This window comes from Lampris incognitus, chromosome 18 (assembly GCF_029633865.1).
Source record: "Lampris incognitus isolate fLamInc1 chromosome 18, fLamInc1.hap2, whole genome shotgun sequence".
Classification (NCBI taxonomy): Eukaryota; Metazoa; Chordata; class Actinopteri; order Lampriformes; family Lampridae; genus Lampris; species Lampris incognitus.
Genome location: NC_079228.1, coordinates 28,144,924 through 28,169,623, shown reverse-complemented (window position 1 = coordinate 28,169,623; position 24,700 = coordinate 28,144,924). Strand labels below are relative to the sequence as shown.

Below are 24,700 nucleotides of genomic sequence, written 5' to 3'. Positions count from 1 at the left end.
GTCAACAACACAACCAATTTCGGGCTGAACTGATGTGACATTTGGCCTCAATAACACACACATCTGTTCACTTCCAGTATAGATAGATCGATATTTTATTGTGTGTGTGTGCATGTACGTGTGTGTGTGTTCATGAATGGGATGCTTTATAGTCTTGCATGTGTGAACTGTACTACTATCTCTTGCATTTCACGGTTAGTGCAAATCCGTAAATGTATGCAAGCCGCCAAGCACTTGTGCTATGCATATGCATACACTTGTACACAGCCTTCTGTGTGCGCTTTCCCACGACAAATTGAGTGTGGGTGTGCCAGGATCTATGGCATGTATGTCTGTTTAAGTATAGTGTGTGCTGTCTGACAGTGTCTGCTGTGTAGTGCCCGAGGGCTGCTGCTAGCTAGCTGAGGCAGCACAGCTGATCGTGGGTTGAGCCGGAGGTAGGCAACTCGCCAGGTGAACTCTACATTAGCTTATCAGAACAACAGCTCGCCAGCCGGCAAATCAGCCAGCCGGCCAGTCAATCAAACCGGGCATCCAGAAAGTATATGGTCCGTTCATCCATCTCTCCGTCCATTCATTAATCTATTCGTTTATCGCTCTTTCCTTTCATCCATCCATCCTGTCAGTAAACCAGCTAGCTATCGAACTGATCAGTCAAACAAAGAGCCAAGCCACCTGACATCTACCCATCATTCATCCATCCATCCATCCATCCATCCATCCATCCATACTGTCATCCGTCCATCATTAACCCTACCACCCACCCAGTCAGTAAGTAAACTATCCAATTGGGCTGACAGCCAGTATTTGGCCAACCACCAGCTCTCATCCATCACATCTCGTCTGACCCTTTGTCCAACAGCACCCAGGGCCACCTGGGAGTGTGGCTATCAAATTACAAGCCATACATAATGTAGCTAGTAGCCAATGTAACACAATGAGAAAACGAACATTGGGAGATTTTGTCACAATGGACATCCAATAGAGCTGTCACAGTAATTTGTAGATGACAGAGAATGGCCACTGCAGAGGTTGGCTTCCACAAATCTGATGCAGGGGTGTTGGAGAGTTTAAGAAACCATATGTGTGTATATACATATATATATATACACACTCACCGGCCACTTTATTAGGCACACCTGTCCAACTGCTCGTTAACGCAAATTTCTAATCAGCCAATCACATGGCAGCAACTCAATGCATTTAGGCAAGTAGACATGGTCAAGACGATCTGCTGCAGTTCAAACCGAACATCAGAATGGGGAAGAAAGGTGATTTAAGTGACTTTGAAAGTGGCATGGTTGTTGGTGCCAGACGGGCTGGTCTGAGTATTTCAGAAACTGATGATCTACAGGGATTTTCGTGCACAACCATCTCTAGGGTTTACAGAGAATGGTCCGAAAAAGAGAAAATTTCCGGTGAGCGGCAGTTCTGTGGGCGAAAATGCCTTGTTGATGCCAGAGGTCGGAGGAGAATGGCCAGACTGGTTCGAGCTGACAGAAAGGCAACAGTAACTCAAATAACCACTCATTACAACCGAGGTATGCAGAAGAGCATCTCTGAACGCACAACATGTCGAACCTTGAGGCAGATGGGCTACAGCAGCAGAAGACCACACCGGGTGCCACTCCTGTCAGCTAAGAACAGGAAACTGAGGCTACAATTCGCACAGGCTCACCAAAATTGGACAATAGAAGATTGGAAAAACGTTGCCTGGTCTGATGAGTCTCGATTTCTGCTGTGACATTCGGATGGTAGGGTCAGAATTTGGCGTCAACAACATGAAAGCGTGGATCCATCCTGCCTTGTATCAACGGTTCAGGCTGGTGGTGGTGGTGTAATGGTGTGGGGGATATTTTCTTGGCACACTTTGGGCCCCTTAGTACCAATTGAGCATCGTGTCAACGCCACAGCCTACCTGAGTATTGTTGCTGACCATGTCCATCCCTTTATGACCACAGTGTTCCCATCTTCTGATGGCTACTTCCAGCAGGATAACGCGCCATGTCATAAAGCTCGAATAATCTCAGACTGGTTTCTTGAACATGACAATGAGTTCACTGTACTCAGATGGCCTCCACAGTCACCAGATCTCAATCCAGTAGAGCACCTTTGGGATGTGGTGGACCGGGAGATTCGCATCATGGATGTGCAGCCAACAAATCTGCAGCAACTGCGTGATGCTATCATGTCAATATGGACCAAACTCTCTGAGGAATTTTTCCAGTACCTTGTTGAATCTGTGCCACAAAGGATTAAGGCAGTTCTGAAGGCAAAAGTGGGTCCAACCCGGTACTAGCAAGGTGTACCTAATAAAGTGGCCAGTGAGTGTATATGCTGTAGTATCTAGAAAGGTTGGGGTTAATTCTCTTCAATTTAGCAATTCAGTTAAATAGGGAAAGCTGAAAATCGTTGGGGTGTTCGAGTAGCGTAGCAGTCTATCCCGTTGCCCACCAACATGGGGATCGGCGGTTCGAATCCCTGTTACCGCTGGCTTGGTCGGACATCCCTACAGACATAACTGGCTGTGTCTGCGGATGAGAAGCCGAATGTGGGTATGTGTCCTGGTCACTTCTCTAGCGCCTCCTCTGGTCGGTCAGGGGGGGTCTGTTCAGGCGGGGGGGTTGTTTGGGGGGGGACTGGGGGGAATAGCGTGATCCTCCCACGCACTACGTCCCCCTGGCAAAACTCCTCACTGTCAGGTGAAAAGAAGCGGCTGGCGACGCCACATGTATCGGAGGAGGCATGTGGTAGTCGGCAGCCCTCCCCGGATCGACAGAGGGGGGTGTGAGCAGCAACCAGGACGGCTCGGAGGAGTGGGGTAATTGGACAGGTACAACGGGGGACAAAAAGGGGGAAATTCTTTTCAAAAAAGAAAAGCTGAAAATCTTTTCTAACAACATCATCCTCACTATTAATCCTGACACACTGAAACGACTGAATCAAGAGTGAACTAACCCCAAACCTGGTGTTTACTCACCCCTGCAAATTTCAACAAATGATTACATTAACCTCCTTGTACTGGGTGATCTGGATGGTGGGGGACCCTATGAAAAGAGGTTTCTTAAATCAATAATCTGGGTAGGGAAGCGCTCTTTGGGTAGACGTGGTCTGTTGTGATCATTAGTTTAACAATCTGTCTGACAGGAGATGCTGTGGGGAGCGACTGCAAAGACCTAGATCAATAACCTGAGTGGTGGCTGTCGTAAAGGCCAACGGTCTGGGATCAAGCCGGGTCAATTAGGAGCATTAGGGGAGGGGTCTATTATCATGGCGGACTATCAAAAATGGTGGGTGAACCCTCGCAGAGTGGTCTCTCATTGGGCTTGGCGCTGAATCTATCCATAGGATCCAAGTGTCAAACCCTGACAAACGAGAACGGCAATTACATAGGATAAAATGCAAATCTACAGAAACCCGACCACGCTAGCCAGACATTAAAGGAAGAACGTTTGCAGCAGTTAGGCGTAATCTCAGAACGGCTGCTTGACGGTTCAAGGCTGCGAGAATGAGAGACAACAAATGAGCGGGCGGAGAGCTGCAGGCCGAGGCCGAAGGCTGACCATGACCAGCAGATGAAGAAGCGAATCTATCTTGCACCGACTCATATATTTGACCTGTAGCGATCAGCTTCATTTCCCCCGAGTTAGCGAACCAAAACTGTTCCCTCTCACGCCACAACAACACCTACATGGACTTGCAGCTTGAGTGATACAGCCGAGCTAAGCCGAACTGGCCGCAAATAAACACGTCAACCCGACCGCAATCGTATAACCGTGTCTGACTGAAACGCAGAAACTGGGAGGTTTCTCACGTGCGCCAACATCCAGCGCAACGGCTTGCCCGCTTGTAAGCCGGGGGGTCAGCGGGACACTCCGGAGGCACGCGGCATGTAAATCATGGCTGCACGCATCTTTACAGACCATCGCTTGCTGGCCACGGGCGACACCGTCTCCCTCCCCGTCTTGTGTTTCTCCCTGTAGACAGACAGGAAGAAGAACAGGAGGAGGAGATGAAGTGCCTCCACCAGCCTCCTGCCCTCGTCTCTCCTGTCGGAGGAGAAGGCTGGTCCCTCCCCTGATTAATTAGCCGTCTTATCCGACAGGACATGTTTGATCTGATTAAAGCCTATGGGAGAAACCCAGCGCCCCGACGCCAAAACAGGAAAACAGCAGCCCCTCTCCCCTTTAACTCAATTAGTTGACATCAAGGCAACTAATCAACAACCCTTCTTCTTTTGGGGCGCTGACACACTTGTGTGCATTAGAATGAGAGGGAGAGAGATGGGGCGAGCGAGAGCATCGCGTGATTTCCTGTCCTGCTGGATGCGGCCATCAACAGGGCTTAATTAATTCTGGCCGCGAAAAGAACCAACAGCACGCGTGTCGCTCTCCTGCTAAGTCTCTTTGGTGTGCGCAGTACCTCGGCCAATGAAAGCTGTTTTTTTCCCCCTCCCTCTGAGTCTCATTGGTTATGAGAAGGGACATTTTTCAGGATTATGTCATACAGGTTTCATATTCCAAAGCTGACAGGAGGTCCGGATCAAAGAGTTAACTACCTCGCTCCCTTACTGGGCTTAGCTAGTTATAGCAGGATGTGTGTGTGTGTGAGTGTGTGTGTGTGTGTGTGTGTGTGTGTGTGTGTGTGTGTGTGTGTGTGTGTGTGTGTGTGTGTGTGTATATATATATATATATATATATACGTGTGTGTGTGTGTGTGTGTGTGTGTGCACCTATGAAAGCATAGCCCCCATAAATGCTAGCACAGATGAGGGTATATGTGGAAAAATAATTGTGCACCAGTGCCTCAGCATATGTTTGTGCGACAGCATGTATAACTGTATGAGTGGACGTGTGTGCATGGGCTAACAGTGGAGGGCTCCGTTTGCATGGGGATTATCATGGGAGTGGGTGGGGGTCTGTGCTCCTCCATGCATCGCTGGCTCGCTAAGTTTTTTCTTTGATGACGTTCCGCACCACAAAGCCCTAAATACCCAGATGAGGAGGTTAGGAGGGGGGAGGAGTGGAAATGGGAGCGTTTTGACAGGAGGTGAGATGGGCTGGCCCATTCCACGAGGAGATTTAATTTCCTTTAATGTCAGCTTTAGAACATGCTCAGCTGTCAGCCAATGAATGAAACAGTAATTGAGGTGAGTGTGCGTACGTGTGCGTGTGTGTGGGCATACGTGTGTATCTATCATGTCTCTGTGTAATTATGTGTGTGTGTGTGTGTGTGTGTGTGTGTGTGTCATTGTATAAATACGCTGTAGGTCTGTGTCAGTATCGGCGTTTTGTCATTTTGTGTGTGTGTGCGCGCGTGTGTGTGTGTGTGTGTGTGTGTGTGTGTGTGTGTGTGTGTGTGTGTGTGTGTGTGTGTGTGTGTGTGTAATGGTAGTCAAGTCCGTCCCCTTGCAGTGTTGTAGAAGGTTAATGGAAAGGCTTCAGGCTGCACTGGGCCTTTGATGAGCATAATTCCTTCACCTTGCCACCAGGAGGACAGGAGAAATCTGGCTTCGTGTGTGTGTGTGTGTGTGTGTGTGTGTGTGTGTGTGTGTGTGTGTGTGTGTGTGTGTGTGTGTGTCTACATGCGGGGGACAGCAGCCGATGTCGTTTTCCTGACGGATAGCTCCCTCCTGCTGGAGCTGACAGCCCTGTAGCTGTTATTTCATATCGTCGGCCTGCTCTGTTTACTCCACTGTAATTTCTCTGAATCTCACCATGCTGCAAGGGGCAGACTGGAGTTGGGGGGGGGGAGTAGTTATGAGCAGACCAGCAGACAAAGAAGATAAAGGGAGGTGTGTTGGATGTTACCCCCCCCCCAAAAAAAACAAAACAAAACAGAGGTACAGAGGCACAGAGCAAGGGTCAAAAGGTGAAAGAGAGGGGCGTCCGGGTAGCGTGGTGGTCTAGTCCGTTGACTACCAACACGGGGCTCACCAGTTCGAATCCCCGTGTTACCCCGGGCTTGGTCGGGCATCCCTACAGACACAATTGGCCGTGTCTGCGGGTGGCAAGCTGGATGTGGGTATGTGTCCTGGTCACTGCACTAGCGCCTCCTCTGATTGGTTGGGGCACCTGTTTGGGGGGGGGACTGGGGGGAATAGCGTGATCCCCCCACGCGCCCTGGGAAAACTCCTCACTGTCAGGTGAAAAGAAGCGGCTGGTGACTCCACGTGCATCGGAGGAGACGTGGTAGTCTGCAGGCCTCCCCGGATCGGCAGAGGGGGTGAGCAGAGACTGGGACGGCTCGGAAAAGTGGAGTAATTGGCCGGATAGAACTAGGGAGAAAAAAGGGGAAAATACCAACAAAAAAAAAAGAAGTACCTGGGATTGTCCTAATAGGCAGATGTGACACATGAGAAGCGGCTCTTTTGGTTTTCGACAGTGCTCGAGGGTGGAGAGGCGTCCGTCCTTATAAGACTTGCATTGGCGCCCGCAGGGCTCTCAAGGCTGTACCCACTTCACTGATCAAAAGTGAGACAGCGGCAAGTGTGTCTTGACCGACGTTCGATGTCTCACACCACGCCGACGCTCAGAGCTGCCCCGGCTCTCTTTCCCTCCCTCAACTTCCATCTCTTCCATCTCTCTAACAGTGCTTCAACAGATCCTGTCCTTTTTCCTGCTTTGCTTCAACCCAGACTTCCAGGAGCCTCTCCTACGCCAACAGCGGGCCCGCTGCACTCCCATGTACTGAACCATTATCCTATATAATGCAGCCCGTATAGATTAAGGATGCTGTCGTTGTTGGTGTGTACCCTTGTTTGTGTATTTTAGATTATGAGGTATTTTAAAGACATAAGAAATATTACTACCACCATACCTACTCTCTCACTCCCGTCCTCCTCCACTTTGTATCCCCCCAGCTTTCCATTTCTATTCTGCCACTCACTCACTGTCACTCAATCACTCGCTCACTCAGTCACTCGCTCACTCAGTCACACACTCACACACACACACACACACACTTGCTCACTCAGTCACTCGTTCACTCAGTCACTCGCTCACACAGTCACCCACTCACTCACTCAGTCACTCTCTCTCCGTTCTCTCCTCTTGGTGTGCTCAGGAGATTATAGCAGTGTGTGTAATTGGTACAGGGCCTCTCAGCTGAGCCTTGAAGTACGAGTACACACTTTTTTTTCTCTTTTTTTTTTTCTCGGAAGGGGAAGCAGCCGTCCTTAGTAAGTCCACAACATCCCTCTCCCTCAGGTACACAACCCTGGCCTGTTGTGTGACTAAGAAGCAGCCTGGAGAGGCACAATTACAGGAGAAGACAATGGAAATTGGGCTGCAGCGCCTTGCTACACTACAGCTTGCGTTGTCTGGTGGGAGATAGCTAGCTGCAAGGAAGCCCAAGTTGCCTGTGCTACCGCCCTTACCCAGCGGACGGGCTGGCTGTCGATTTGCAGATGCCGGGGGGGGTGTGTGGGGGGGGCACTGCTGTTTTCTGCGTAAAGTTTAATATCTGCGCTCGGGCCTCGCCTTGGGAGCCCCGAGTTAGAGGAACTTGTGTTCCAAACACAACCGGGCTGAGCGATGGGAAGGAAAATGAAAAGATGGGGGAGAGAGAGGGTGGGACACAGAGTGAGAAAGAAGAGGGGGAAGAGGGAGGCGGGTGGAGGGGGCTGGAAAGGGAGAAGCGTGAACACTTTCAAACTCACTTCAAAAGCCCCGAGTTTAATTTGTCAGCAGCCAGAGATGCCGGAGACAAAAAGGTAGCACTACAAAGAGCTATCATCCTGTCAGTCTGCAGACTAGCCGGTCGGGCCGCAGCAGCGGCAAGCCAAGCCCACCATCTTCCTCACCGACCAGCCTACTGCCCTTTGATGAGCACAGTCCATCCTGTTCTGTTGCCTGTGACAAGCAGGTGGTGAGATCAGTCCACTTTTGCTTGGCAGGGGCTGCTGTCAAACACTTCCTGTCCACTCTGCTATTCAGCCCGTTATAAAGCTCACCGTCACACCCGCTTTCAAAAGACATGCCGGTCCAAGTTTTACAGTGCACCCCCATCACACAGCCCGTCTCTGTCCCATGCAGCCCCACATAACCGCATGTGTGCTGCAGAGCTGCCAGTGACCACCAGGCTACGTCAGGGATACTGGGATACCCACGCCCAGAGTGCTTTTTGCAGTCACAATTAAAATCTGAATCAAAATGATATTTTAATAGACAGATATACTTCCCACGTGCTTGGCACTTGCCTTGAGGAGATGATGTCTGCACAGTCAGTATAGCAACTCATACGGCAGTTAAGTGCTAGTCATTGTGAATGTCTTCTTCCAGTGTGTACACACACACACACACACACACACACACACACACACACACACACACACACACACACACACACACACACACACACACACACTCTGCATTGTTTCAGGTAGCGTCTCAAAAAATAATCCTGTTAGCAGTAGAAAACATTACAACACGAGTGCAGAATGGCTGCCAAATACAAGCCCATGATGGCGTTTTACAGACATTGAACAATTAGCATTTCTCTTACACACAGACAATTGCAAACGCACATTACAATTTGATACAATATGCAAAAATATATCCCCACCCACTAAATCACAGATCCATGTGTTACTGGGGGGGCGGGGGCGGTGAGAACCCTATCTGGTAATGTGTGAGGTCCTTCTGTGCCTCCTCACTAGGGGGCTGACAAAATCCTGACATTCCTAACGCATGCCTTCTGCCGGAGACAAAGGCATGAGTGGCAAAGAATATGTGCCCTGGGAGCAAACCCCAGGAAACCAAATTTATCTCTAATAACTATCAGCAGTTTCAACAAAATGAACTTGGAACACCTGCCAATGTTGGAAACACCGTAACGGTGCAGTAATAAAGGGGGTTCCTCGCACACGAATAACACAAAATACATGTATTTACGCATACGTTGTGCAGTTGATAAAAAAGTTGACGTCAGTTTTTATTTCAAGTGCTATCCTTTCAATCTACCAATGTCGTGACTTCAGGGGGCAGCCGGGAATCCACGACAGCCGGGAACTGAACCCGGGTAGCCAGCACCATGGGCGACTGCGCTAACCAGTCAACTAAAGGGTCCGACCCGTTAGCTAAGGGCCAGCGAGTCTAGCCATCCGTTCCGTGGTCGTTACACCCCCCCCCCTCCTTCAGGAAGCGCATCCCCGCGCTTCAGCATACCAGCTACCTCACTCCTCTGGGATGGTGAGGCCTCTGGGATGGCCTCACCATCCCACTTCTGACACTAATGTAGCGAATTCAGGGGGCAGCCGGGAATCCGCCGCAGCCGGGAATCGAACCCGGGTAGCCCAGACCACGGGCGACTGCGCTAACCAGTCAACTAAAGGGTCGCAACCTTTAGTTGACTGGTTAACAACACGGTGGCACAGTGGTTAGCACTGTCACCTCACAGCAAGAAGGTCCTGGGTTCAAACCCCAGGGTTGTACAACCTTGGGGGTCATCCCAGGTCGTCCTCTGTGTGGAGTTTGCATGTTCTCCCCGTGTCTCCGGTGGGTTTTCTCCGGGTGCTCCGGTTTCCCCCACTATCACAAAAAAAGACATGCATGTTAGGGTTTATACTCCTGTCTGTGCCCCTGACCGAGGCATGGCAAGATGAACTGGAGTTGGTCCCCGGGCGCTGCACGGCAGCTGCCCACTGCTCCTAGCTACACTGCTAGGATGGGTTAAAGGCAGAGAAGAATTTCCCTTCGGGGATCAATAGAGTATATAAAAAAAAACTGCTTTAAAGAGTCGCGGGTTTGCAGCCGAGTAGAGAACGACCCAAAAAGAAGACTGTACACTCGTGCATGGCAGCCACAACACACTTACCCACATGCAGCTAATGCGTAAGCCCAGTAACAAATGTCTCGTGCTATACATACATGGATCTAAGAATGTGCTCATCCATATACATAAAAAAAACTAAAATAGAAAAAAGTCTTGATTCCACAGCACCATCATGTGTGCCAAACATCATTTCCGATACTGACACAACAGATTTCAGACTGCGTCCACATATGATAGGTCTGCGGGCTCATCACGGGCTGCCAAACCGACCAATCATATCAGCCTTTAGCATGAAGACGCATGATTGATCTGCTGCAGCGCTCGCAACCAGACCACGTCTCCATGTTATAGGCATCGCCCCCTGACAGATGGCAGCTTATAAAGTGTCCATTAAAAATCCAGATGACAAAAAGCCACCCGTACAATAAATCAAATATACATGGTATAACCGATAAAAATCTTACTAAAGAGTAAAGGATAACGAGTTTACCATGCGTACCTAATGTTGAGCTAGGCTGTAATACACCTGTACCTGCTTAAAAAAAAATCTTGAAGATTACCATTTTGTTGGTGCAGAGTGCGGCTTAATAAATCACATTATGCAGTTCAACACTCTTCCCATGAGCACAACCCATGCCAATGACAACCCGGTACGCCCTTGCAGCCCATAAGCACCGAGGTGTTTCGGCTTGGTGCGGGGCCCCACTTACTCACCCTCGTTAATTACACACGTCACCCCGCACGGCGCCGTACCCACCCCCCGAAATACGCGTGCTAATTCACAGCCTCGCGCACATAAACACACGTATAGACCAACACACACCAATGCACCTGTATAAACACGCACAGATTTCAATCCCTGTCAAATTACGGCCGGTGGAGAGCAGCCTGCTGACTGGTCTGCGCCGAGCTAAAATGACAGATGCTGTGTCAGGGACAAACGCCTCGGCTGCACTACCGAGCGTTTGCTAATACAAAATTGGGGCTTTGTTTTAATCGCTCGTCTATCCCTTCGCCCCGTCCCTCCACATGCACGCACGCACGCACACACACACATATGCATGCGTGTTTGCACACGTACACACAAACGCGAGCACAGCCTCCTCTTAGCTGGGCCTGCTTTCTGCGGGGTTGGCTGCTAAAATATTCATCGGGCACAAGGCACATTGCTATGACACAAAACAGGCTGTTGGTATGAGCCCCCACGTGCCACCTAGTTTCGCTGATGCATGTAAATACGAGCGAAAAAAACACAGGAAGCCCGGCTGCAAAATCAACCGATTTCACCAACGCACCCGCGTGACGTCGGGTTACAAATCCGACGATTCACGTGATTTTCAGTACAGTCGGCGGTACGGAGAAAAATGACATACTGTCGCGAAGTCGGGGGTCGAGAACCGCCACAGCCGGGACACGAACCCGTGGCTCTCGCACCACTGACGACAACGTTAACCAGTACGACTAAAGGGCCCCACCCGTTAGCCAAGGGCTACCGAGCCTATTCATCCGCGATCGTTACAATACGTTTTCCATGCGGAAGTGTACCGGATAAACAACCCCCCCCAAAATAAAGAAAAAGAGAAAAGTCAGGGTGACTTGTGCTTTTATGAAAAATGGATAAAGCTAACCTTTCACAGTGTCAATGCTGCCCCTCCCCTCCATCCCCCTCCCGTTTACTCTTCCCTTCTTTCTTGAACACCCGTACGGGGCAGATCACAGCTTTCCTCGGCAAAACAGACATAACACCCCTAAATTATGTCTGCCATCAGTGTCATGGCTCATACATTTTGATGCAGGGTTAATGTGAATTTAAATGGGTCGATATGCGCTTCGCCCGCTTAATCACGACCCCTGATTTGATTTTGTATCTCCCTCGGTGAGCTAATATTCCAGAGATTAAAATTTCATGGGGAGCTTATATCAAGAATCCATTATTAACATGGAAGATGTGGCACGCCGGCCACTCCCCCGCGCTCCGGCACGGGGACACAAACTCGTGCACGCATGGCGCAGGCGCACCACCGAGTGTGCGCACGCAGAGAGAAAGACAAAGACGCGCATGGGGGAAATTTGACGCGAGCTCGCTTCTGCAAAAAAATTCGCTGCTCGCTCGCGGAAAACGGCGCGGGTCTCCCCTGCCTGGCACCGACACCGCGTCTCCTCAGTTTAGAAGCGGGCAACATTCACCATGATGGCCTCCTGGCGTCCTAATGCGTTCTCATAAGCATAACCTTCATGGTTTTTTTCCATTGTGGTTGTTTGCAGCGAGAGCACATTGTATTGTCGCCAGGGTAAGTGCATTTCCCTTCTAATGCATCATTCATGGTGTCATTTTGGAGATTGAATTCCTCCTGGCTGACATCATGTGGAGGCGGTTAGGGTGGGGGGTGAAGGGGTGGTGGGGCTAAGAGGGAGCCGTGGTGAGCCATTTGATTTCCACTGTTGACTGATGTGAGGACCTCTGTGAGGACCTCTGTGCACTGATGCTGGAATCTACAGTTTCTGTAAATTATGGATGATGAGTCACTTTGAATGAAGGAGAGCTCCATCACGCCTTCCCCCTCGCCTCGCCATCTCGCCGCTGTTTTTTTTTGTAACCCTTCCTTTTTCTGAACCCAGTTAAACTGGAAATCTCTCTCTCTCTCTCACACACACATACAATTTTCTTCTTCCTTCATACTCTCCTCAGAGCTTTGCCTCATGGAGGGAACAGATTGAATTTTTCATTCTTCTCCATATGATTCACGTGATAAAGAATCAACTTTTTCCATTTTCCCTCCTTTAAATTTAGATGAGAGAGTATGCTAAATGAGATATAGGACATTAGCACTACTATAATGCATAGGATAGCGGACCAACATATATTGGTTATTTCATGGCTTAAGTTTGGTTTTATATTGATGATCTAAATGTCTTTCCCCACTCAAAGACCCACGAGGAAAACAAAAAAACAAAAAACTAAACTAAACTAAATATTATCAAGGCCAGCAGCTTACTAGAACACTTTTCAGTACAATTTTAAACATTCAGGCCATGATAAGCCCATAGGAATTGCTGCTGCAAACAGAAGTGGCTCATTTGGGCCAGAATATCAGCCGCTTTGTTTGGGACCCGTCGATATGTCGTTTTCATGGGCCGGTGCACAAACAGTGTTTGTCATCCTCCCAGTGAACCTCGCGGCCATTGTTTCTGATGATTGGACCACTTTACACCCACCAATCTCACACATCTCTGCAAGCCTTTCCATTCAGCCTTGCGGAGAACGTGTTGTTCTCTTCTCGAGTACACCCATTTCAATCAAGTGACTGGACAAACAGGCGATGGCCCAGTTCAACTATTTGGAAGACTTTGCACAACTTCATTTTGCAGACAAGAAGGATAAACAGACGGGCGTCCAGGTGGCGGGGCGATCTATTCCATTGCCTACCGACATGGGGATCGCCGGTTTGAATCCCCGTGTTATCTCTGGCTTGGTTGGGCGTCCCTACAGACACAATTGGCCGTGTGTGTGGGTGGGAAGCTGGATGTGGGTATGTGTCCTGGTCACTGCACTAGCACCTTCTCTGGTCAATCGGGGCGCCTGTTTGGGGGGGGGGACTGGGGGGGGGGTAGCGTGATCCTCTCACGCGCTAAGTCCCCCTGGTGAAACTCCTCACTGTCGAAAGAAATGAAGCGGCTGGTGACTCCACATGTATTGGAGGAGGCATGTGGTAGTCTGTAGCCCTCCCTGGATTGGCAGAGAGGGTGGAGCAGTGACCGGGACGGCCCAGGAGAGTGGGGTAATTGGCCGGATACATCCATCCATCCATTTTCCAAGCCGCTTATCCTAATTAGGGAGTGGGATGCTGGAGCCTATCCCAGCAGTCATAGGGCAGAAGGCAGGGAAATGCCCTGGACAGGTCTCAGTCTGTTTCAGGGCCGACACATTCACACCTAGGGATGATTTAATAAGTCCGATTCACCTGACCTACTTGTCTTTGGACTGTGGGGGGACACCGGAGCACCTGGCAGACACTCACACGGACACGGGGAGAACATGCAAAGTCCACACAGAGGACGACCTGGGATGACCCCTAAGGTTGGACAACCCTGGGGTTTGAACCCAGGACCTTGTTGCTGTGAGGCAACAATGCTAACCACTGCGCCACCGCGCTGCCTTGCCAGATGAAAATGGGGGAAAAAACGAAGGATAAACAGACGAGTAAAGGGAACCAGGATTTTTCCTTTTTTTTTCTCCTTTTGACAGACAGCTTCGCTGGGAGCAAAGCCTTAGGCAGTAAGCCCCTAAACATTAATCGGTGTTATTTCAGCCAGAGGACTTGAACTTTCGAAAATTCTCCGTTGGGCCTACACAGAAAAATACAGCGTGACATTCAACACTCTCCAGGTTCCCAGGGTCACAGGCGTCCTATGATGGACTAGCTACGCCCTGACCGGCATCCTAAAATACCGTTAAAGAGGTCCCATGTGGAACCGCCTCCTCCTCTTCAAGGAGGGTTGTCTCAGTCGATGTGCTTTGGCGTTCCCAAAGTTTCACCACATACGACCCTGCGAGCTGGGCCGAGCGGAGTTCGGGGCGCCGTAAAAAACCACCATGCGAGTCGTCTTCGCAGAGGATGGGTCAAATGAGCCGTGGCAGTGGATGTTTCGGCTTCAAAAGGCTGCGCCAATGGACCGCCTTGCCTCTGTCTATCTCCCGACCACATGTCTATGCTAAGAATGCGGTCCCGGGACAGGCCGGGTCAGGGGATCACGGTTTACGGAGGGAGATGAGGGGGAATACGTCTGCATGGCCGCTGTATTTTTTTACACGTGTGCGCCATTACACGTGCACACACAGGCGCGTATGTGCATGCACAAACATATAAAAGTGGTATCTGCCTGCAAATGAACACGTAAACACACACACACACACACACACTCATGTACATACACAGACATACAAAAAAAGTGGCATCTGTCTGCATGTATGCATGCGTGTGTGCACACACGCACACAAATTAGCCCTTCATGCGGGGATTTCATAGACCAGTGTTTCCCAACCCAGTCCTCATGGACCCCCTATCCTGCAGATTTTCTTTGCAACCCTGAATAGGTTCCTGTTTGTAGCGATTCAACCAATCAGCAACGAATTATGTCAGATGTTGCACACCTTGCATAATTAAGTACTGTGAGATGATTGGTTGAGTAAGTACAAGCAGGGCGCTACCTATGCAGAGTTACAATGAAAATTTGCAGGATACGGGGTCCTTGAGGACTGGGTTGAGAGACACTGTCACAGACTACATCATAGAATATGAGGGGACACTTCTGCGCAGGACATGTGGACACAAAGGGTCTGTATTAAGACGAGAGCCTTGCTGTGGAGTGGCACAGTGTCGTCAGAGAGCAAGAAAACGAAAACCCCTTTGTCCCCCCCCCCCCGCACTCCATCACCTGTTCTCCAAACGGAGCCGCCATGCAATTTTCAATTATGAATCCGACACCGCAAAGCAAATAGCATATGCTGTTTGCCTGCTCCGTAAACACACCCTGAATAACTATCCCGGGTTATGGATTCATTTGTTTTACCTTAATGTGCCACCACTCACGGGGGAACACTACGGCTCCAATGTGAGGCTTTGCTGCGATGCGAATATCATACATCCAACCGAAACAGAAAAGCGCGCCGCCGTCACGCCTGTCACATCTGTGCAGAGAAATGACACGGATGTGCGAGACAACGCGGCGAGACGGAGTGGCCCGGCAATATTGAAATATATATTGAAGAATTATTTCTCGATGGGAAACAACCACAACAGCAGTAATAAAAAAGCAATAATGGAAGTGCTGAAGTGTTGTGCGGCGGGAAGCCGGTTGGGATGCATCAACGTTGGCGTGACGTCAGACAGGTTCGCCGATTAGGTTAATGCCGGGGCGCGTTTCAGCTGCCAGAGAAGGATACGGGGTATTAGTTCATTTTGCCCTCGCAGAAGGAAAACCTCATTTTGGAGAACCTTCTTTGTTTTTCGTTTTGAAAACCTGGTTCGGAGACGGTGGCACCGACGAAAAGACGGGAGGCAGAGCCGGAGGTGGCAGAGCCGGAGATGCTAAGATTTTCATTGAGAGTGATGAAGAAGGGCAGGATTAGGAACAAGTATATTATCTTTTATTCTAGGTTTATTCATTCATTTATTTATTTTTTATTTGTATTCTAATTAAATTTTTATTTTCTTATTTGAGTATATTATTATATTACGAGTACATTAACGAGTATATTAGAGGGACAGCTCAGGCTGGACAGTGTGGAGACAAAGCAAGAGAGGTGAGATTGGGACGGTTTGGACATGTGTGGAGGAAAGATGCTGGGTATATTTGGAGAAAGATGCTGAATATGGAGCTGCCAGGGAAGAGGAAAAGAGGAAGGCCAAAGAGGAGGTTTATGGATGTGATGAGGGAAGACATGCAGGTGGCTGGTGTGACGGAGGAAGATGCAGAGGACAGGAAGAGATGGAGACCGATGATCCGATGTGACGACCCCTAATGGGAGCAGCCGAAAGTAGTAGTAATAGTAGTAGCAGTAGTAGTAGTAGTAATGGTGGCAGTAGTAGTAGTAATGGTGGCAGTAGTAGTAGTAGTAGTAGTAGTAATGGTGGCAGTAGTAGTAGTAATGGTAGTAGTAGTAGTAGTAGTAGTAGAAGGAAACCTTGCTTTTCTAATCCAGCAAAAGAGGAATTACTGCAAAACCTGAACCCCATGCTGGCGATGAAGGCCTAATAACACACAATAGCCTACTGCCCCCAAAACAGATTCCGCTGAACCATAAAAAAAGAAAAAAAAGAAAAGAAAAAAAAAGCGGTCCGAGTTTCCAAACTCGGACCCGGCCCTATCTCAATGGTGCGTACCTCAGCATGGTCATCATTAGCGGAAGATGACCTACATAGGAGGGACCGCTGCCTGTTGCAGCCTAATTGCCATCTAAATGGGCTGGAAGAGGAGCGGTGCGACGGGAGATAATGTGTTTGTTATGGACACTAATGATTCGGTGGAAGCAAACTAATGATCCACCCAGGGTTTCCCACCGCCGTCTGCGGCCGCAGCGCTCGACGGCCTCTCACAGAACCAGGGGGGATCTTTGACTCCTCTGACGCGAGGGGAGGGGGGGGAGAAGATATGGAGGAGGGACGAGGTCTGCTTTGCTCCGGCTGTGTGACGGGAGAGGCAATCGAGAAGGAAGGAAAGGAGAGGGGCGGGGGGAGATATAAAGAGGTGTGAAGGCGGTAAAAAAAACAAAAAAACAATGAAATAATCACTGTAAAAAAAGTTACAAGGATGGGGAGGGGGGGTTTCTGGGAGGGTGTGAGAAAACGATAGGAGAAGGGAACGAGGGAGGGGAAGAGAACGAAAGAGGAAATGAGAGAGAGAGAGAGAGACTTGCTGGAGAGTCAGGAGTGAGCTGGGGCAAAGGAATCCCTTGTTTGCAGGCCAGTGGCATTAGAAGTGTCTAGACAGATGTCATGGGTCTTGGCAGCAGAGACACAGAAACCACTGTCCAGATGACAGCATGACAGAGCGAGTGAACTCTCAATGCTCGAGAGGAGGAGAGGGGAGAAAATGAGGAAGCGGAGATGAGAGCACCCCCCCTCCCCCTCCCCATCCCAAATCAGGACCGAGGACAACCACCTTATAAAGAGGTCACCGGGTCACAGAGAGGAGACTGTCATTTTGCAAGGCAAGGTGAATTAAAAAAAAACAACAACAACAAACCATCGCTCGTCCCACGCCAGCATCTGCCGTGCATCCCCACATAATTAACTGTCATGCGTGTCCCCACAGGCTTTAGTATTTCTGTAATGGTCGCCATCATTTATCGCCGCTGTCCCGTTGGACATGACTGTGGTCGATGCCATTGCCGTTACAGCGGTCACGATCCGCGCGCTCGTATCAACGCGCGGAGCAGTTAATTCGCCACAAAAAGACGCCGCGCGTTTAAAAAGACTATAACAGCCCCCCGGTAATGGAATAGCGAGGTCTGCTGCACATGACTAAACAGTAAAAAGCACCGGCATAAAGCGTGAGACAGTAGCTGCTTTGTAAATCCTTCAACAAATAGGCTTGCCTCATCAATGTGCTATCTGGGCAGCATCTAATGAGTTCTTAATTTGAGTGTGTCTGCATCATTAACAGGGCCTGCTGTTTGAAGACACAGCACTCCAGTAAGCCTTTCATCTTAACGCCGCGACGGCTCGCTCGCGCGCGCCAGTGCATGCTTACATGCACCCGTGCATGCATATGCATGAGTGTTGTGTGTGGACGTGCACACGCAAGTTGAGAATTCTGGCACAAGGCATGCGCGTGTGCGCGTGTGCGCGTGTGCGCGTGTCTGCGTGTGTGTGCGCGTGTGCGCGTTCTTCTTCAACGCAGTCCACGCAGACGTCGCTGCTTGTTTTGCTATCGCAGCAGCTCGCGGTCTTTTAAGGGAAGCGATCTGTTGGCCGAGCTGGATTATCCGTAAACCGAAAGACGAATAAACGTTTTGGTTGACTGTTATGGTTTATTTGAGAGAGGGCGCTATGGGAGGCGGGGGAGGCAGAGAAGAATGTGTTTACCACCCCAGATAGGCCTGTAAAAACAGGGCCGTGCAGCACCTTGGCAGCCCCTCCTGGGCGGTGGGGCTGTGAAAAGCAGCGGGATGACTCGCGGCTCTGGCAGCTAGCAAGCATTTAGGGGTGGTGTCATCCTGTGTAATGGGGCAAGAGACCAGGATGGGGGCCTGCAGGTGCCAAAGTTGACCTTGGATAGTGGAGAAGGGATCGACTATGTCATATCTTTGGCTACGTCAAAGCACATGCCCTTCTATAAACCTGACCTTATCGGGTCTTTGGGTGGCACGATTACGCTACCTTGTGTTTCCGCCAAGCATGGCGGTTTAGCCATCTTACAGCTGCACTTGCACCCTTTCTGTTTCTTAAGCGCGAGGACCCACTGCGCTCCACTCTCTCTCTTTACTCCGCGCCTCTCTCCCGTCCATCCTACTCACACTCTCTCTCTCTCCGACATCCCCCGCTTCTATAATTAGAGTAATTGGAATCAGAGGATGCCGGCTTAATTGGACCGGAATGCAGACAGGGATACGGGGCCTTTCGGCACAGGATAAATCAGCTAGAAGAGAGAGGAAACACGAGACAGGAGGCAGCCACGGACCAGAGCCAGTACTGCAGTCACGCATTCTGCTGCTCTGGCTTTGATAGAAATCGCCGGGATCCCGTCGTAAACACACCGACACATTACGACGCCTGACGCGGTCTGAGTGCTGTGGTGTGCCGGCGATACGGGGCGCCTGGCCTGGCGTAAGGTGAGGGCACACGTGTGAGCTCATCTGATGAGCAAACTCAGACTTTGGTAAGTGGCATATGCACACAAGTCTCCCAGGGTAGAGGGTTATATCTGTGTACTGTACGATGAAGGCCGGATATACACTTCCCACCAAAGGGCGAGAACATTAAAGAGATGAACACCTGTCAGTATAAGAAGGGCACGTTTAATTCAAACCCGACTGCAAGCATATTCCCAACTGGAAGTTTTAGGGAGAAAAAAAAAAGGGAGCAAAAGGGAGGGACACTGTGGGGGGAGAGGGAGACTATCAGAGAGAGAAAGAGGTGGAAAAAAGTGAAAGAGGGAGAGATGAGAGGCAGGTTTAATTTTGCTGAAAGTCACAGTTGAAAGTCAGGCTGATTGTTTGCTGTTTGCGTACTGTGGGCGCTGGTGCGTGGGAAGCGTGTTAGATTCCCTGCAGATGTGAGCGACTTAATGAAGGAAAGAGACTCGCGCTGGCGCTGAGAGACGGAGCTCTCAGATTTACACCACACCTCCAAGAGCCACGCGTTGCAGATGGCCTCCATTTCAAAAGGGGGCAGTGTTGCAGTGTTGCCTGTGATGCAAGTTTTTTTCTTTAGTGTGTGCATGGGTGGGTGTGTGTGTTTGTCTGCGATTGTGAGTACAGGAGAGCGAGAGATGTGATGTGATGCATGTGCTTTGTTTCGCCAGTTAAAGAGCTGCAACAGCATGAAGTCAACAGAGGTTGATTTAATTATCTCGACAATCCCACCGTCTCCACAAAACTCATTTTCTGCCACCAGTCTTTGCGCCACGTGTCTGGCGAGCCTAATAGAGTGCTCGTTTGTCAGGTTCGAGCTCTCCGTCTCGGCCTACATCTCATTACTGAACCCTTAACATGGAGGTGGTAACCGGGTAAGGCTTCGAGAAAACTGCGGGCAGTAACCCTTCTTGCTCGTGCTCCTCTCTCTTTCGTCTCATCTCTTCCTGTCTCTTTCTTCTGTTCGGCCCATCCACGTGGGTGAGAAATGTGTGTACACAGCCCTTTTGTTTAGCCTGACGCCTGCTACTGGACTGCTTGGAGCCTTTGTCTTCCTGTGATGCTCCCCAGATCTCAGTTCGGTGCAGAACGTAATTAGCGTGGCGCGAGCGGACTCCCCAGCTGACACACAAAACTCATTAAATTCCACTAGCCTGGAAAACTCTCCTCGCCCCATGTTAATCTTCCCTCCTACCCAAACTTTAATTCTTTGTGAAAATGGTTATGGGAGAAGAAAATGCTTCCTCCCTCTCGTGCAATAAGAGAGCAGAGCAGAGGGTTTATTTTGTTTTTTGGGTTGTTTTTTTGTTTGGTGCGATGTGATCCAAGGTCGGCTCTAACGAGAAGCTGGCTAATCAGATGCGAGGTGCCGCGGTGCCTTCCTGATGAGTGCGGCAGGTCGAAGACGAGACTTGTGCTCCCTCTCCATGCCTGCCTGCGTCTCCAGACAATGACAGCCATGCCGCGCCGCCCCCCCCCCCCGCCTCCCCCCTCCTCACTCCCACAGTCTCCCTCGCCACTAACAGGGCCACACAAACAAGGTCATTCAGACTGCTGTAAGAGGCAGATGTATCATTTACTGAGAGATGGATGACAAGATGTCTCCGCAAAAAGCTTTTATTTTGACCAGAGGAACCGCTGCACCACCCCGCCCCCCCCCCACACACATACACCCAATCCACACCCCTCCCTCTCCTCCTTTCTGTCCCTCTTTCTGTCTCTCTCTCTTCGTCCACTCTACTGGAAACGATGAGGTAAAAGACAACTGCCACTTGATCTGCAAAAGAAATTGCCTCTGCAGAGCACTCGGCAACGCTGAGCTTAATTGTTTAAAAATAGGTCCGTTCATCCAACAAGCAGGTGAAGGAGGAGGGAGGACACACTGATCATAATCAAGATGAGCATCCCTAACTACTGTATTGGTCAACATAGGCGAGTCCACTCCAACTCCTCTTATTATTACCCTGGAGGGCTCCATTGTGCAGGGTCACACGTTTGATCGTCTTTTGAAGAACAGGTATTAAGCAGGTCAAGCTGCAGGCGAGAACTACCTGCAGGTGTCTGCCAAATTAAGCATCTTGCTGCTCGTCCCACCAAGGCCATCTTTTGCAATGTTTGGCAGAAATGACTGTAGACTACAATTGTGCACAGTGTAAGACGCGGCAGTATATTGCAGTGCAAAATACTGCAGAAAAGTAGGGTATCTGAAGTCTGGGGAGGGACATAAAGGTGGTATTAAGTTTAAACTGAAGCTTGCCAGAACACTTCCCAAGTCCCCACTATGTAAGGTGTCTTGAACAAAATGGATGAGTTAGTAGAAAAGCAGGGTACATTTTGGCCCTTTAATGCACATAAGAATTAGGGTATGAAACTTTATGGTATTCTGTTGAAGCCGATTTCCTGAAGCGATGTTTTGAAGGAGCGCACTGCGGTTCAGTATGGGAGTGTGTCTGATGTGACTTTCAGGAGTCCCTGGTAGTGGTGTTGGGGGCGGTGCACGGGGGCAGCCTGAATGACTGACAGCTGCTACTGAGTTCTCTGGCCAGAACAGTGGGGCCAGCACTCCTGTGGGCCCAACATCTGCCGGACACGGTGGGACACGAGCCGCCATACCGCTCCTCGACGGCCCAGAAAGAAGAAGCCTCGCCATGTCTGACGGAGGGTTGAGAGGCAGCTACCACTGGGACTCCCAATCTGCTGTCTAGCGTTTAATTTAACCAACTTGATGGGTGACTGGTTGCATTAACTCCAGATTTGCTGCTGCACTTACTAGTAAGGTGGCAGAGGGAACCGACGACTTAGCAGCAAAGTCTATCTGAAACCTTTATCCAAAACATTTCTTTCTTTAATAACAGTATTATCTTTTCATCAACGGGATGAAAAACAATGCTTTTAATTAACTATAGAATAATCTACAGAGACCTTGAAAGGGCACGGACTAATCATAGGGGGGAACAGAGTAGAATGGCAGAGCAGAACAAAATGGAGGAGTACAATGTAAACGCTGCTTAACAATGTACTCAGAGTAAAGCCCATTATCCTGAATCAACTGAGACATCAAAGCGCATATCTAAAAATAAGAAGTCTAGACTCCAGGATATGATGTTCCACATCTCCCATGGCTCACATACCAACGTCAAGTCCATTCAGCCCTATTGGGAAACTGCAGGATCGGCTAATGTCTTAAGTCATCCAGGCAGGTAGCAGTCCACCATCATGGTAATATTTTCACCAGAGGCTTTGAAGCCACCTTGGCCGTAATGGCATCTGAAGAGAGCGTTCGTGGGCTACAAAGCTCCAGGGACTCATTAGTGAGGAGTGGAGCTATTTGAAGAGGAAGGCCATGTATGGGTGAGTCAAGAGAGACCCCACTTCTTCTTTCTTTTTTTCCCCCTCAGCACTTCTTCCCATTGATTTTTTTTTTCCTTTCAGAAAAAAAAATCCACCAGAGAGTGGAGCTGTATGAGGACACACAGCGACAGATTGGTGGACTGCGTTCAGTGTGGGCAGCAGAAGTTGGCAGGGACACTAGAGCCGAAGTTTCACCCACCACCCACAGGAGGAAAGCCTGGAGAAGAGAGAGTACAATGTAATGGTGCGGAGAAAGAGAGAGAGAGTGAGAGTGAGTGAGTCAGTATAAAGCCCTCTCTGAGCCTCGTGGCGGGATCCCGGGCAGGGTGTCCGTCACGGATTTTCTGAGCGCTGTACAGGATGTCAGACTTCTGCTAACGCCACATTAATCTGATCCTCAAAGAAATCACTACCATAACAGAGGATGGATGACTGCCGTGAAACAATGCACACAGCAGCCCACCTTACAATTTGCCTAAGGGTAGAAATGATCCTAATCTCGTGTAAACAGAAGTCCATCTCGTCAAGCTGAATTTCTGGGGAAATTCAAGCACAAATTTGGTTCAAAAAAAGGGTAGAGGAACAGTGGGCTGTCATCCTAACCTAACTTAAACCAATCATATTATGCTAGGGAGAAGTGGTGGTGGTGGGGGGGTGAGGCTGGCGATGGTGTTCACCCCTGTACTGTCCTGCGAGCAACAACTTATTTGTTCCATGTTAGCACAACTTTGGCTTGGATGAGACAAGAACCGCAAAAATGCCATCCAGAGCATTAGATGTTTGCTGCGTTGGCAGGAAATCTTTCCATTTTAAAAAGAAAAATTTAGTCTGAAGTCATCTATTATTATTGTTAGCATAGCTATGAAGGGCAAAGAAGGATACTTGTTTCTACCCAAACAGGAAAAATAACCAGAGATACCATTTCCAGAGGCAGGCATTTTCAAAACCCCAGCCAATCGAATGATCTCGTTCTCAGGATGGTCTCATTATCCCCTTTTTAAAAATTTTTTTACGAGAGTTTCTCCAGGCCCTCTTTAAGCTCGATGAGATGGAGATCTGGCAGCACGAGATTAAAATGATGCTGACTTTTTGGCACAGGGCTTCATGGCAGCTGTGAAGGTTCATATCCTGAGATGTAGCACTTTTTGGTAGAAAGCACAAACTGCATTATCATAACGACAAGATCCTGCTCAGAGATCCGATCTGCCTTCCGCTAAAACGTCACTCACTGTGAGATCAGGAATCAGGGATCAGCAGCATTTATTTGTCATTTCATTTCATGCACTTGTGCACATGAAATGAAAGGAAATATCATTTCCCCCAGCCCACAGCAGTGCAACACAAAGACAAAAACATATATCCAAACTACAAAAAACTACAAAAACTACAAAACCACATATTCAACATATCCACACACAAAAAAAAAAAAATCACTGTCCAACAGAACGAACGCCAGCCAGGATGACTGTCTGAAGTGCCGGTCTGCATAAGCTAGCAGTTAGCTTAGCCTGCCCCGCACCCTGTCAAGACCGCCGTCAGTGCTTCCTCTTTGGGCGCAGCTCCAGGCAGGGCCGTGGTCTTTTGGCCCACCGGACATAGCAGACCAGGCTCCCCCAGCCGATCCAACGCCACCTCTCCCAGCCAGACACCTTCAACACACCTCCCCACACTCCACACAACGACACCAAAAACACAGTCAACACCAGGCGAGGCCACCGCCAGACCGCCCTTGGAGTTATTGGAACTGCTGGTCTGCATGGGCTAGTGGTTAGCTTAGCCTGCCCCACTTCTGCGTCTTGGCAGACCGCCCTCGGTGTTTCCTCTTCGGGCGCAGCTCCAGGCAGGGCTGTGGTCCCTGGGCCCAGGACGCAGCAGACCAAACTCTCCCAGCCGATCCAGCGCCAGCTCTCCCAGCCATCAGACCAAGACAGAAACTTAGATGCAGACGTGGACAAAGACACCGCATAGACGGTACTGGGTGAGGCCGTCGCAAACGTAAGTTGGCACCGCCATCTTCCCACACCGGTACTGGGTGAGGCCGCTGCAAATGTGAGTTCACGTCGCCTTCTTGGTATATAGTTTATGATGCACATTTCGTCTCTCTCGCCCAAGCCCAAGCCCATGTTTAAGGCATGTTGTTCTGCACTACCCCGGCATTCTTAACCCCATTCCGCCCCATCGACAGCCACGTGTCCGTCAACAGACCCCTCCACGCCACAC

General features: G+C 49.7%; 1 pseudogene; it reads right to left on the bottom strand.

Moving 5' to 3' along the window:
• The window catches only part of LOC130128399 (RNA-binding motif, single-stranded-interacting protein 3-like), a 219,471-nt pseudogene that overhangs the window by 52,992 nt on the left and 141,779 nt on the right, over positions 1-24,700 (bottom strand).